This window comes from Capsicum annuum, unplaced genomic scaffold (assembly GCF_002878395.1).
Source record: "Capsicum annuum cultivar UCD-10X-F1 unplaced genomic scaffold, UCD10Xv1.1 ctg81070, whole genome shotgun sequence".
Lineage (NCBI taxonomy): Eukaryota > Viridiplantae > Streptophyta > Magnoliopsida > Solanales > Solanaceae > Capsicum > Capsicum annuum.
The window spans coordinates 160447-173816 of NW_025891765.1; the positions used below are offsets into that span (position 1 = coordinate 160447).

At 35.2% G+C, this 13370-nt stretch overlaps 1 pseudogene; it reads left to right on the plus strand.

Annotated features, from left to right (window-relative positions):
- Positions 1-4633: 4633 nt before the first annotated feature.
- LOC124895288 overlaps positions 4634-13370 on the plus strand; it is a 9155-nt pseudogene continuing 418 nt past the window's right edge.

The following is a 13370-nucleotide window of genomic DNA, read 5'->3' on the forward strand; positions in this document are numbered from 1 at the left end:
AGAGCTTGCCATCTAGCAAATATTTGTTTTGAAACAAGATTTTTAACGTCTTTTTGCAAAATTTCTTTAGGAGATTTACAGTCTACTCTTAGTAAAAATTCCTTATTAATAAGGTCGTCTTGAAATTTTTTGATGCATAGCACTATAGATAAAATTTCTTTTTTGACCGTGCTGTAATTCTTTTGTGCAGAATTCTATATTCCGGAGGTGAACCTGGCTAACTGTTCAGGAGAACTATCACTGACCTTTTGCTTCAATATACCTCCATACCCTATATCTGAAGCATCAGTTTCAACAATCATGAAGGCTTCCGAGTTAGGAATTCCTAAGCAAGGAAGGTTCTGGACTATGCTTTTGATTTTGATAATATCATTGGTTTGATCAAGACTCCATGGAATTGGGGTTTTCTTGAGTCTTTTGTAAAGAGGTTTACAGACCTGCCTAATATTAGGAATAAAATCTGCAACATAATTGAGACTTCCTAAAAACCTTTGGTGTTGAGTTTTATCAGTAATTTCATTAGGGAATTTGGAGGAGAACTCAATGGCTCTACAAATAGGTTTATAGCTACCTTGATAAAGGTCATGTCCTAAGAACCTTATAGATGTCTGGAAGAGCTTCATTTTTTTGGCACTAACAACCAAACCATTAAATTTAACAATTTTGAAGAAAGTGTTTAAATGTTTAAAATGGAAATCAATGTTCTCTGAGAAAATAAGCACATCATCAATATAAACAATCGACATGTAAGTATAAGGATTGAAAATATTGTTCATAATGTTTTGAAACTCTGATGAAGCATTTTTGAGACCAAAAGGTAAGATAGTCCACTCTTAATATCCAAATGGGACGTTAAAAGCAGTCTTATATTTATCTTTCTCATCAATTTGAATTTGCCAAAACCCGGACTTCATATCAAATTTACTGTAAAGATTGGCTTTGAAAGTCCTTTTTAATAGATCCCTTTTATTAGGAATTGGATGTCTGATCCATTTTAAAACCACGTTCAAAGGCTTGTAATTTATTACAAGTCTAGGGGTTCCTCGCTCCTTTTCTAAACTGTTATTGACATAAAAGGCAGAACAACTCCAAGGAGAATTAGAGCTTCTAATGATACCATTCTTTAAAAGATGGTCAATTTCTTTTTTGCATATTTCCATCATTTCTTGGTTCATTTGGATGGGTCTGGCCTTAGTAGGAATATTTTGTTCGTCAAACCCAGAAATGTAAGGAAGTTCTACCAAGTGTTTTTTCCGTTCCCAAAAAGCATTAGGAAATTCGGAACAAATTTTATTTTTGAAACTTTTGTGGAGATTAGATATTTTAGTAATCATCTTCGGGGTTTTTAAAGACTGCTCAATTTTCTTTATTTGAATATCTTGTTTAAGAAAATTGATGTGGAAGAAAGTCGGTTAATTTTAAAAACAGTTTGTTCTTTAATAAGGTTACCTTCTTCTTGCGAGAAGGGCCTTAATAAAGGGAAGAATAAGGTTTGGTTTAAAAGAGTTGTACGAATTCCATCTTATTCACTCCAGTAAGGCCGAATTTGGTTGACGAAAGGTATCCCTAAAATGATATCTTCTGTGATATTTCGGTGATGACGAAGTCATTAACAAGGCAAATGCCATTATTACAGACATGAGCTTTAGGGAGTTGATAATGGATTTCCATTTTTTCTCCCGTTACTGAGTAAAGACGAGAGGTACTCTTTTGAAGGTACTTTGTAGGTACGAGACCTTTAACGATACAGTCAATATCTGCCCCTGTATCGAAGAGTGCCATCTGTTAAGAACAAAGTCTTTGTTTATGACAATGTTTACGGCTATGTGTTTGCTATAATCCTTTATGGCTGTAATAGCTTTGCCGAACGTGGAGGGAGAATCTGAGCCAGGAAAGGAACTAGGCTCTGGTTCTCGGAGATGGTCATTAGGGATGACCGAAAAGGTTTTAGGTGGCTCTAGCGGAGAAACCTTTTCTGGGGGAGATATATTTTTTAGGAATTGATCCGTAAGAACGTTAAGTTCTACTTGGTCAAGACGGATTTTGAGATTCTTGATCTCACCCTTTAATGTAGAGATTTCTCCCTTAAGATCAGCAATAGAAGGTTCGGCAGGTTTGTCGAATCTAGACATAACCTGTTTCATGCTAAAAGGCTGAATAACGGGTTTGGGGGGGGGGGGTTTCTTCGTGAGAAAGCATTAACCGTTTGAGCTCTAGGAGATATTTATTTCTAGTCTCATCATCCTGAATGTGCTCTATAATGTCAAACAGGATTTCTTTAGGATTTCCTGAAATGACATTAACATTCTTTCTGGTGCAAGTGCAGAATGTACCGTTACAAGCGCATTCTTGGCCAGATTGAGATTGATTCATCTCATAAGCGGCGTTGATGAATTCTTCATCATTGTAGTCGTCACTGGACGAGGTATAGGAGTCAGAAGACTGAGAAGACTCAGGTGAATCTTCCATGATAGAGAAAAGCTTTGTTCTGGTTTCTTCAGAAAGATCTAATTGGTTTATTTTCTTTTTCTTGCCTGACTTGTAGTCTTTCGCTCTGTGGCCTATCTTACCACAAGTCCAACAAGTATCTTTAGCCTTAGGGGTTTTTCGTTTGGTCTTCCTACTAGGCTTATAAGATTCCATTTTGAAGGTCTTCTTACTAGAGGTGGTCTTCTTGTGAGGTTTAGAGGACTTCCTTCTATGCTTCTTGCTAGGACTGGAGAAACCATAGTCTTGGCAGAATGTTCCTAACCCATACTTGGAAGTACTATCTTTCTTAAGTTGTTTCTTAAGCTTAAGGTCCGCGCAGAGATCTATCCCTACAGTGGTGATGAAACTGATTAAGTTGCCATAGGTTAGGATATCGTAAGGAATCTTTCCCTCGAATCTATCCTTAATTTTGGTTCTAACATTTTCTGCAAATAGAGAAGGGAGACCACTAATGAATCGTTCCTTCCAGAAATCATTGTTGCAATCAGGTCGGATCATTACCTTTACTAGGAAGGTATCTTTGTACCATCAAAAGTCTGCTAGATCTTTACAGGTGAGATTGTTGAGGATTTCCAGGCTCCTATCTTGGAATAATTTGGGTTCTCCTTTGAAATGTCTGGCTATATGGTATAGGAGAGTGGCACAAGCGTCTTCTTTTGCAACTTGCTCTAAGACCTCTTGGCCATTTTCACTCTTGACTACAGTTTCAATGGTTGTGGCTCCATAGATAAGGTTTTTGATGTCATCAGTGAAGTAGTTATCCCACCAATGTTTTATCATACCAGTGAAACCTGATACAATCATGGTAGCTGCTTCTTTATCAGTGGCCCCTCTGATTTTGTAAGCCGTGATAGATACGCCCATTTCATGGAGTTTGTTGTAGATTTGGTGTTCAGCCAAACCGTCAACATTCCATTCAGTTATTCCTCTACCATCATGGTTGAAAGTTGAGGGGTAGGGATTTTCTTCAAATTGGACGTCAGGAGGAGAGGGTTTTTTATAATAGTTTTTCTTAGTTGAAAAATAATCACTGGTGAGTTTAGAAAGAGAGTTTTTCTGGTTGCTGGACTCTGCTTTCTCGGAGATCTTAAACTTGGAAAGTTTGTCGTTGATTTGTTCTAAGATTTTTCCCGATACTTTGAAGTCATCGCTGAGATTAGGGAATTTTTCCTTCTGGAATTCAGGGATCTTAAAGATTGGGTTGGCTAGGATTAGGACCTGGAATCCCTTTCTCAGGAGTGGGGGTACTAAAAGAAAGTATTGATTTTTTAGTATCTCCTATTTGCTGGGAGATAGTGTGAAGGACCTGATTAGTATAGTTGTTTTGTTCAACTATCCTATCGAGGTCTCTATTGATAGGGGCCGATAGCGGTCTATCATGCTTTTTCTTGAAGGGTGAAGCATTGAGGTCTTCATTGAAATGAGGAATTTTTATCCCTTCGAGAGGAGGAGTAGCGGATTCAATTATCTTGTTACTCTGAGTATACCATTTGTTAATGATAACGTTGAGGGATTCATTTTGGTTTTCCATTCTTCCTGTGAATTCAAACCATCGGAAGAATTCTATGTCACATCGGAGTCTTTTCATATTGGCTATCCATAGCCGACCGAACTCCTTTTGTTGTTCTTTGGAATAGGTACTGGTGTACCATTTCCTCTTTATTGCGTCCTTAGGGAGGTACCAGCGAGTTTCAAGAGCTTTTAGGTCTGGTATGTACTCTTCATCAGATTTGATGACGAATAGGCTGGGGTCAGTCCTGATTTTCTGATGAGATATAGAAGGGGGAGGTTCCATATCTGAGGCTGTAGGACTGCCTGGATCATAAGGATTTTCAGGTTCTAGGGACTCATGGACCCTAGTCAATTGATGATAATAAACTTTTAGGATGGGGCCAGAGAAGTCGACTCCTCTTACTTTGCCCTTGTCATTGTTATTATCATTTTCGTCACTTCCCTCCTGGGTTTTTGAGGTGGAAGCTCTATGTGAGACAGACCGTCAAAATGAAGAGTTACGAGGAGTGTCAAAGCCGAGGAATTTTAAATCAATCGAGCCATCAGGATGCTGAATAACTCGTTGTATTTGAGATTTTTTGGGATAGGTACGAAGGGGTTGGGTGATAGCATCAAAGTGCCATTTATTACTATGGATGACTTCATCCCAAACCAAGGGCTTAGGGACAAAGACATTAGTTCTGTCTTTATTGGCCTCCATGAGTGTGGTAACACCCCTAGGACTTGTGAATCTAGCTTGGGGTGCTAGAGTTGTACCCATTAGTCGATAGTATACTCTGTATATTATCGCGATTTCTCTCGTATTATCCTTACTGTTCATGTTTTTTGTTTTAACATTAAGAGTTAAAACATCCATGATGTTAGGATCATTAATGTCGACCGAGAAATTAGGGTAACAATTAAAGTATACCGGGCCGTCGGCTAGGTTACTTTGAATGACTACTAAGAGTGAGTCGTCAAAATTTAATAGACGAGCATCTCTTAGTATAGCATAGACAGGGATGTCTAGACCCTGTCTAAAGAGTGGCTTTATGGCCACCTGAACCAGACCCATTTATCCATTGCTCACATGGATAGGCCCAAGTACGTAGTTCATTACACAATGCAAGTTTATTCATGGTCATCAAGACTCCTACCAACAATCATTCATACTTATTAACCTTATGCTTACCTTTTATTCAAACACAATTTAATTTCGTACTTTGTGGTCTATGACCATTTAGTCAACCAATCATCAAGGATATATATTTAGTCATTATGTGGACAACAAGCACTTTACCAACTATTTACCAAGCATTCACATGCATTCAATTCCACACATAAGAGATTTAAACATATTTAACCAAATTCAACACTTTACATGATCATATGGCCCTCATGGGGGCATTCATTGTTCAACCCCTTTCAATAGGCCAATGCCTTAACTCATTTCATCACATATTTCAAGTTATGGTCGTCATAACCCATAAAAAATATTCACTTTTCATTATCAAGCTTACACCACCTTCTTACCATATTTAGGCCTAACACACACATCAAGTTTATTTTCATGCTTAGGGTTTTAACCCCTTATTAGTCATTAGCCCAACAATATCATTTATTATACCATATATGTCTCACAATACTTTTACAACATCATTTATCAATCAATCATACTCATTTGGGCCATTGCCCTAACTCAATATACTATCAACATGTAACTAGTCATTTCAATTAGATATTTTCACAAACACCTTGTGTGCATACCTTTAACAAGGTCATTTTCATGGTAGAAATCATTAGAACTAGGGTTCCTCAAGACCTCATGTTAAACAACATACAACAAGAACCCATATATGCAATCTACCATCCATAACTTGTATCAACACAAACATAAGCAAGATTCATCATTATTCATTGTTAGGTAACAAAACCTTTTTTATTTAATTCAAAACCATCATGTACACTTACTAATCCAAGTGTGAAATACATAGGTTTAGAGTTATTTAAATAAGGTAAGAGATACATGCGTTAAACAACTTAAATCACCAACAATCTTGACCTCTTCCTTAACACTAGATGAATATCTCAAAACCCTAGCCTCCAATCTTGCTTCCAAGAACCTTTAGAGTGTTTAGAGTGTTTAAGTCTTGCCAATAAAGACTTGAGAGGCTTACATGACCTATATAGGTCAAGGAATTAGGATTTTAGGCAATAGAAATGACCAAAAGGTCCTTGGTTAAAAACTGGAGAGCACACATGTGCAGAGGTACGACTCTCCTTCACGGGTCTCTTGGAAATCGTAACCTAGGGTACTAGTGGTACCCTACCTCATACCATATCTTTCTCCTAGGTCAACTAAACTGTTATGGGTACGAAAAGTGACCTTTGAGTCGTAACCAAGGGTAGGACTCACCCTTCAATCGTGATCTTTAGTCGTGACCAAAATAGTCCACTCTAGGTTTGAGACTTTACTCTATATGGTTGACTAGTATATGACTCGTAAGCATGGTTACAACCAAGAGATGACCGTGTCATATGGGGGATAGTATATTACCCTAACTTACTATCTAGGTGATGAAAGGGGAGGTCATGAAGGGTATGAGTCTTGAACTAGGGTACGACACAAGTACCCCCAACTGTATCCACTCCAAAGACATCAAAAGTTGATATTTTCTCAAGGGTTCAAGTCTAGGTGCTTCAATTCTTCCCCACTCGGGATCATTTTTCCATGAAGGAAGGGTAAATTAAGCATATATACAAGTTAACATATCAACATACATCATGGCAACTTTTACACAAGTTAGAAATAATATACAACAAGGATACAACACAACACACATCATGACCATCACCACTAAACCAAAAAATTTTACAAAGCCACATTCTCGGGTGTTTCAATCTTGGTGAAAGATGAAGATTCATTCAAGGAAGAAATGAGAGGATTCTTCGATATAACCATAATAACAGTTGTTGGTGCTCTTGTAGAAGTTTGAAGAACAGCCTGCGAAGAAAAAGATGAATTGGCTTTGGCTTGAGTCTCTCGACCTTTCTTAGCTTCTTAGCAATTTGTTCCTAATTTTTACTAGCCGGTTGTTATTTTTTTTGTGTTCTTATATTGCTGGACCAGGTCCCTTTGGGCCGATCTTGAATTGATTTTTAATTGGACAAAATTCAGAAATAGCGTACTTATCCCCTTAATTATAAATTTGATAGCAACAGTTTCATAAATACATAATATAGCAAGTTGTATTTTTCATTTTTGCAAATTGTTGCTACAACAATACAAGTACATATTATTTTTACTGCCCTTATGATCGATATATATTTTGTATTTGTGCAAAATATTTCTATAAAAATACAAATACATACAAATACATATGCTACAAAATTTAATATGATAAAAGTGTTGTTATTTTTTGTAATTTAATACTTAAGTATGCTATTTTATGTATTTTTTCCTTTTTAATTTATGAAAAGGCTTTGAGCCTATTTTTTAATTTTTTTAAAAAAGCTTATATATCGAATGAAACACACAATCAAAAGAGTAAAAAAATGCTACATCTTTCCTACACTCCTTTCTTGTATTAATATGCTAGTTCTGAACACATACATTAAACGTGTATCCCATGTAATATTTCATAGATCCACATAACAATAAAAGTTCTATGCAAACATGCAAAAATAATTAACAAATGACCTTTTAAAGTGTGGCAAGATGATTAAAAATTGAATTAAAGATGTATATATAAAGAAAATACAAAAAAATAAAATAGAGAACAAAAAATGAAACATACAAATCCTTCTTAAGACATTAATCATAAAAATATAAATGGAAAAAGAAATACACAATGATAAAGAGTTATATGGGAAAAGATATTTGATTTTGAGGATGAAGAGTTACTAAATCTAGAATAGATAGAATACGAGTTAAAAGACATAGACTTACATGATGATAGACATTATTATTCAGGTTGGTATTACTTAGATTAAAATGATAAACTATGAATACTTAGAATATTGGAGAAAAGATATGGAAGAAATAAGATTAATAGAAATACTAATGAAAAAGAATTTAATTGAATACATGAAAACAAAAGATATGGAACATATAGAATACCTTAAGAATAATATAGAAGAATTAATAAGATTAAAACAAATAACAAAGGAGTGTTATGACAAAGCATTTAACCAATATGAAATTATATGTTAGGTATCTAACCCCCTTCTTACCCCCTAAATTTGGTATCAGAGCCTAGTAGTTAAAATACTAACAAATGGACAATACATAAAAATCACAAAGATATAAAGAACTAAAATAAATTATATCTGAAAAACGAAGGAAATTAAAAATAAGGAGAGAAATGCTACAATATATCATAATTGCTGGAGTATGTCAAGAATCAACAAATACACAAAGGGTATCACATTTGGAATCACAAATAGATAGCTTAGAATACATATATCAACATGACCTATGTACAATTAAGTAGATAAAATGAACAAAGAAGAATTTATAATAGATGAAAAAATATATGAAAACTATGAAGTATTAAAAATAAGAATAGTTTTTTTCTAATTTAGGAAGGTTTTTTTCTAATTTAGGAAGAAGATATAAAAAATAGGCGAACATTTATATTTAATGCTAGAAAAAGAAGAATTAAAATTAGAAGATAAGTTAACAGCTATGGTAAGGATAGCAAAAGAAAATGAAGAAATAGACAGGAAAAAAAAATAGATAAGATAAAACAACAAACTACGAAAGAAATACAGAAAATAAAAGAAACCAAAAATAATAGGATTTTAGAGTTAGAAAAGGAATTGCAAATGCTAAAAGATTTATATAAAAAAATACAAAGAGAAAAAGACGAAAAGGATAAAGAACAAAAACTATTAGATGAAACAAACCAATTTATAGAAAAATTACAAATAAAAAATAAAGAATTAAAGGCCGATGAATTAGAAGTAAATACAATAGATACTAAAAAAACAAATGATTATGATTCAGAAGATAGTGAAACATATAAAGAAATTTTAGAAAGAATAGAAGATCTAGAAATTAAGGAAAAAGAAGAAGAAGCCAATAAAAAAATAGAACAAACAAACACAGAAGTAAATACTCTTGATAAAAAGGACGACAAAAATAATACCTAGTACATCAGAAATAATATCTAGTACATCAGAAATAAGAAAATCAATATATAATTACAAAGAAAAGCCTAAGAGGTACAACCCAAACAATGAATATAGATGGACACTAAAACAAATAGTTAATAAAAATTACAACTTCTTAGATTTGGATTGTGTAATAGATACAAACAAGACGATACAACTATGGGTAGGATATATATATCAAAACAATTACTAGATAACAGTATAGACACAACAGATACACCAGAATACATTGAAAGAACATTAATAGGAATAGTAATTATGACTATCAAATTTAACTGAGGAAAGTAAAAAGGTACTAAGATCTGACAAAAACATAGAAGGAACAACTAAAGCATCACCAATAGAAATATTGAAAAAATATGAAACAACTATAAGAGATGAGTTTAGAGTATGGCAGCGGAAGAAGAAGAACAAAATATAGAAAAAGATACAGATAGGAACCTAATATTGAAATTAGCAATATGTAATATCTGCTATGTAGATAAATATACATGTGCATTTAGAGAATATTATTATAAGGGAAAATATAATGTAGAACAAAGTAAGAAAATAAGAAAATTATATTTTAACAAACTACCTGAACCATTCAGATCAAAAATAATAAAAAGTTGGGATGAAGCAAAAATAATAGATACTTTAAGAGCAAGGATAAGTACACAATCTGCCAACCTGGGAAATCTATTTTCATATAAGTTGCATATGCCTTACTCATCTATGATTATAATTTTAATAAATTAATTTAATATATCATGTCTTATAATGGGATTTTCTTTTAAGTATGGGGTATTCATCTTCTCTAAAGTGTTTCAAGGAACCGATTAATCTCCGGTCTTAGACGTTGGTCAGCCTGAAAGTGTGGTCTCAGCTAAGGTAAGCATACGACCCTGTTGGTAGTCCCGTCACTAAGATAACACTTAAGTCTGTTATAAAGCCATTAAGACTTGATTAGATCCCATAAGCCTTCAATGTATTGTTTTAATTTATTATAGGTTGTATCATAGGTGATAATTGTTTTATGCTTTCTTATGTGAAAATCTTTGGTTTCCCAGTCAGTCTCTAGACAGTATTTTCAAACATAAATTCCAATGTTCATACCAAAAATACTATCAACCTATCTTCTAAAGCAACTCAGATTGCTAATATCGAAAATAATCTTAAAAACTGGAGTATTCCAGAAGAGTCATTTAATACGATTTATTAAATCGGAAAATTTAGTTTTTTCAAAAAACATAATATTAAGACCTCTGAGTCTACTGTTGCCATCAATAATTCTTTGGAAATTATACAACTTTTAAATGACCTCGACATAAACCGATTTAAAAATAAGTTTAATTATCTGCATATCGGACTTGTTCAGGTGGCCATAAAGCCACTTTTTAGACAAGGTCTAGACATCCCTATCTGTGCTATACTAAGAGATGCTCGTCTATTAAATTTTGACGACTCACTCTTAAGAGTCATTCAAAGTAACCTAGCCGACGGCCCGGTATGCTTTAATTGTTACCCTAATTTCTCGGTAGACATTAATGATCCTAACATCATGGATGTTTTAACTCTTAATGTTAAAATAAAAAACATGAACAGTAAGGATAATACTAGAGAAATCGCGATAATATACAGAGTATATTATCGATTAATGGGTACAACTCTAGCACCTCAAGCTAGATTCACAAGTCCTAGGGGTGTCACCACCCTTATGGAAGCCAATAAAGAAAGAACCAATGTCTTTGTCCCGAAGCCCTTGGTTTGGGAAGAAGTCATCCATAGTAATGAATGGCACTTTGATGCTATCACCCAACCCCTTCGTGCCTATCCCAAAAAATCTCAAATACAATGAGTTATTCAACATCCTGATGGCTCGATTGATTTGAAATTCCTCGGCTTCGATACTCCTCGAAACTCTTTGTTTTGAAGGTCTGTTTCGCACCGAGCTTCCACCTCAAAAACCCAGGAGGGAAGTTACGAAAATGATAATAACAATGACAAGGGCAAAGTAAGAGGAGTCGACTTCTCTGGTCCTACCCCAAAAGTTTATTATCAGCAACCCACTAGGGTCCATGAGTCCCTAGAGCCTGAAAATCCTTATGATCCAGGCAGTCCTACAGCCTCAGATATGGAACCTCCCCCTTCCATATCCCGTCAAAAAATTAGGACTGACCCCGGCCTACTCGTCATCAAATCTGATGAAGAGTACATACCAGACCTAAAAGCTCTTGAAGTCCGCTGGTACCTCCCTAAAGACGCGATAAAAAGGAAATGGTACAACAGTACCTATTCCAAAGACAAGCAAAAGGAGTTAGGTCGGCTATGGATAGCCGATATGAAAAGACTTCGATGTGACATAGAATTATTCCGATGGTTTGAGTTCACCGGGAGAATGGAAAACCAGAATGAATCCCTTAACGTTATCATTAATAAATGGTATACTCAGAGTAACAAGATAATTGAATCCGTTACTCTTCCTCTCGAAGGGATAAAAATTCCTCATTCCAATGAAGTCCTCAATGCTTCACCCTTCAAGAAAAAACATGATAGACCTCTATCGGCCCCTATCAATAGAGACCTCGATAGGATAGTTGAACAAAATAACTATACTAATCAGGTCCTTCACACTATCTCCCAGAAAATAGGAGATACTAAAAACTCGATACTTCCATTTACTTCTCCCTCTCCTGAGAAAGGGACTCCAAGTCCTAATCTTATAGCCAACCCTATCTTTAAGATTCCTGAATTCCAGAAAGAAAAATTCCCTACTCTCAGCGATGACTTCAAAGTATCGGGAAAAATCTTGGAACAAATCAATGACAAACTTTCCAAGTTTAAAATCTCTAAGAAAGCAGAGTCCAGTAACCAGAAAAACTCTCTTTCTAAACTCACCAGTGATCGTTTTTTCACTAAGAAAAACTATTACAAAAAACCATCTCCACCAGATGTTCAATTTGAGGAAAATCCCTACCTCTCAACCTTCAAACATGATGGCAGAGGAATAACTGAATGGAATATTGACGGTTTGGCTGAACAGCAAATCTACAAAAAACTCCATAAAATGGGCGTGTCTATCACGACTTACAAAATCAGAGGAGCCACTGATAAGAAAGCAGCTACCATGATCGTATCAGGTTTCACTGGTATGATAAAATATTGGTGGGATAACTACTTTACTGATGACATCAAAAACCTTATCTATGGAGCCACAGCCATTGAACTGTCGTCAAGAGTGAAAATGGCCAAGAGGTTCTAGAACAAGTTGCAAAAGAGGACGCTTGTGCCACTCTTCTATACCACATAGCCAGACATTTCATAGGAGAACCCAAATTATTCCAAGATAGGAGCTTGGAAATCCTCAACAATCTCACCTGCAAAGACCTAGCAGACTTTCGATGGTACAACGATACCTTCCTAGTAAAGGTCATGATCCGACCTGATTGCAACAATGATTTCTGGAAGGAACGATTCATTAGTGGTCTCCCTTCTCTATTCGCAGAAAAGGTTAGAACCAAAATTAAGGATAGATTCGAGGGAAAAATTCCTTACGATATCCTAACCTATGGCGACTTAATCAGTTTCATCACCATTGTAGGGATAGATCTCTGCACTGACCTTAAACTTAAGAAACAACTTAAGAAATATAGTGCTTCCAAGTATGGATTAGGAACCTTCTGCCAAGACTATGTATTCACCAGTCCTAGCAAAAAGCATAGAAAGAAGTCCTCCAAACCTCACAAAAAGACTACCTCTAGCAGGAAATCCTTCAAAAAGGAATCTTATAAGCCTAGTACGAAGGCTAAGCGAAAAACCCCTAAGGCTAAAGATACTTGTTGGACTTGTGGCAAGATAGGCCATAGAGCGAAAGACTGCAAGTCGAATAAGAAAAAGAAAATAAACCAATTAGATCTCTCTGAAGAAACCAGAGCCAGTTTATTCTCTATAATGGAAGATTCGCCTGAGTCTTCTGAGTCTTCGAACTCCTATGCCTTGTCCAGTGACGACTACAGTGATGAAGAATTCATCAACGCCTCTTAAGAGTCGGATCAGTCCTAATCTGCCCAAGAATGTGCCTGTAACGGTACCTTCTGCACTTGCACCAGAAAGACTGTTAATGTCATTTCAGGAAATCCTAAAGAAATCTTGTTTGACATTATAGAACACATCCAAGATGATGAGGCTAGAAATAAATATCTTCTAGAGCTCAAACGATTAATGCTTTCTCACGA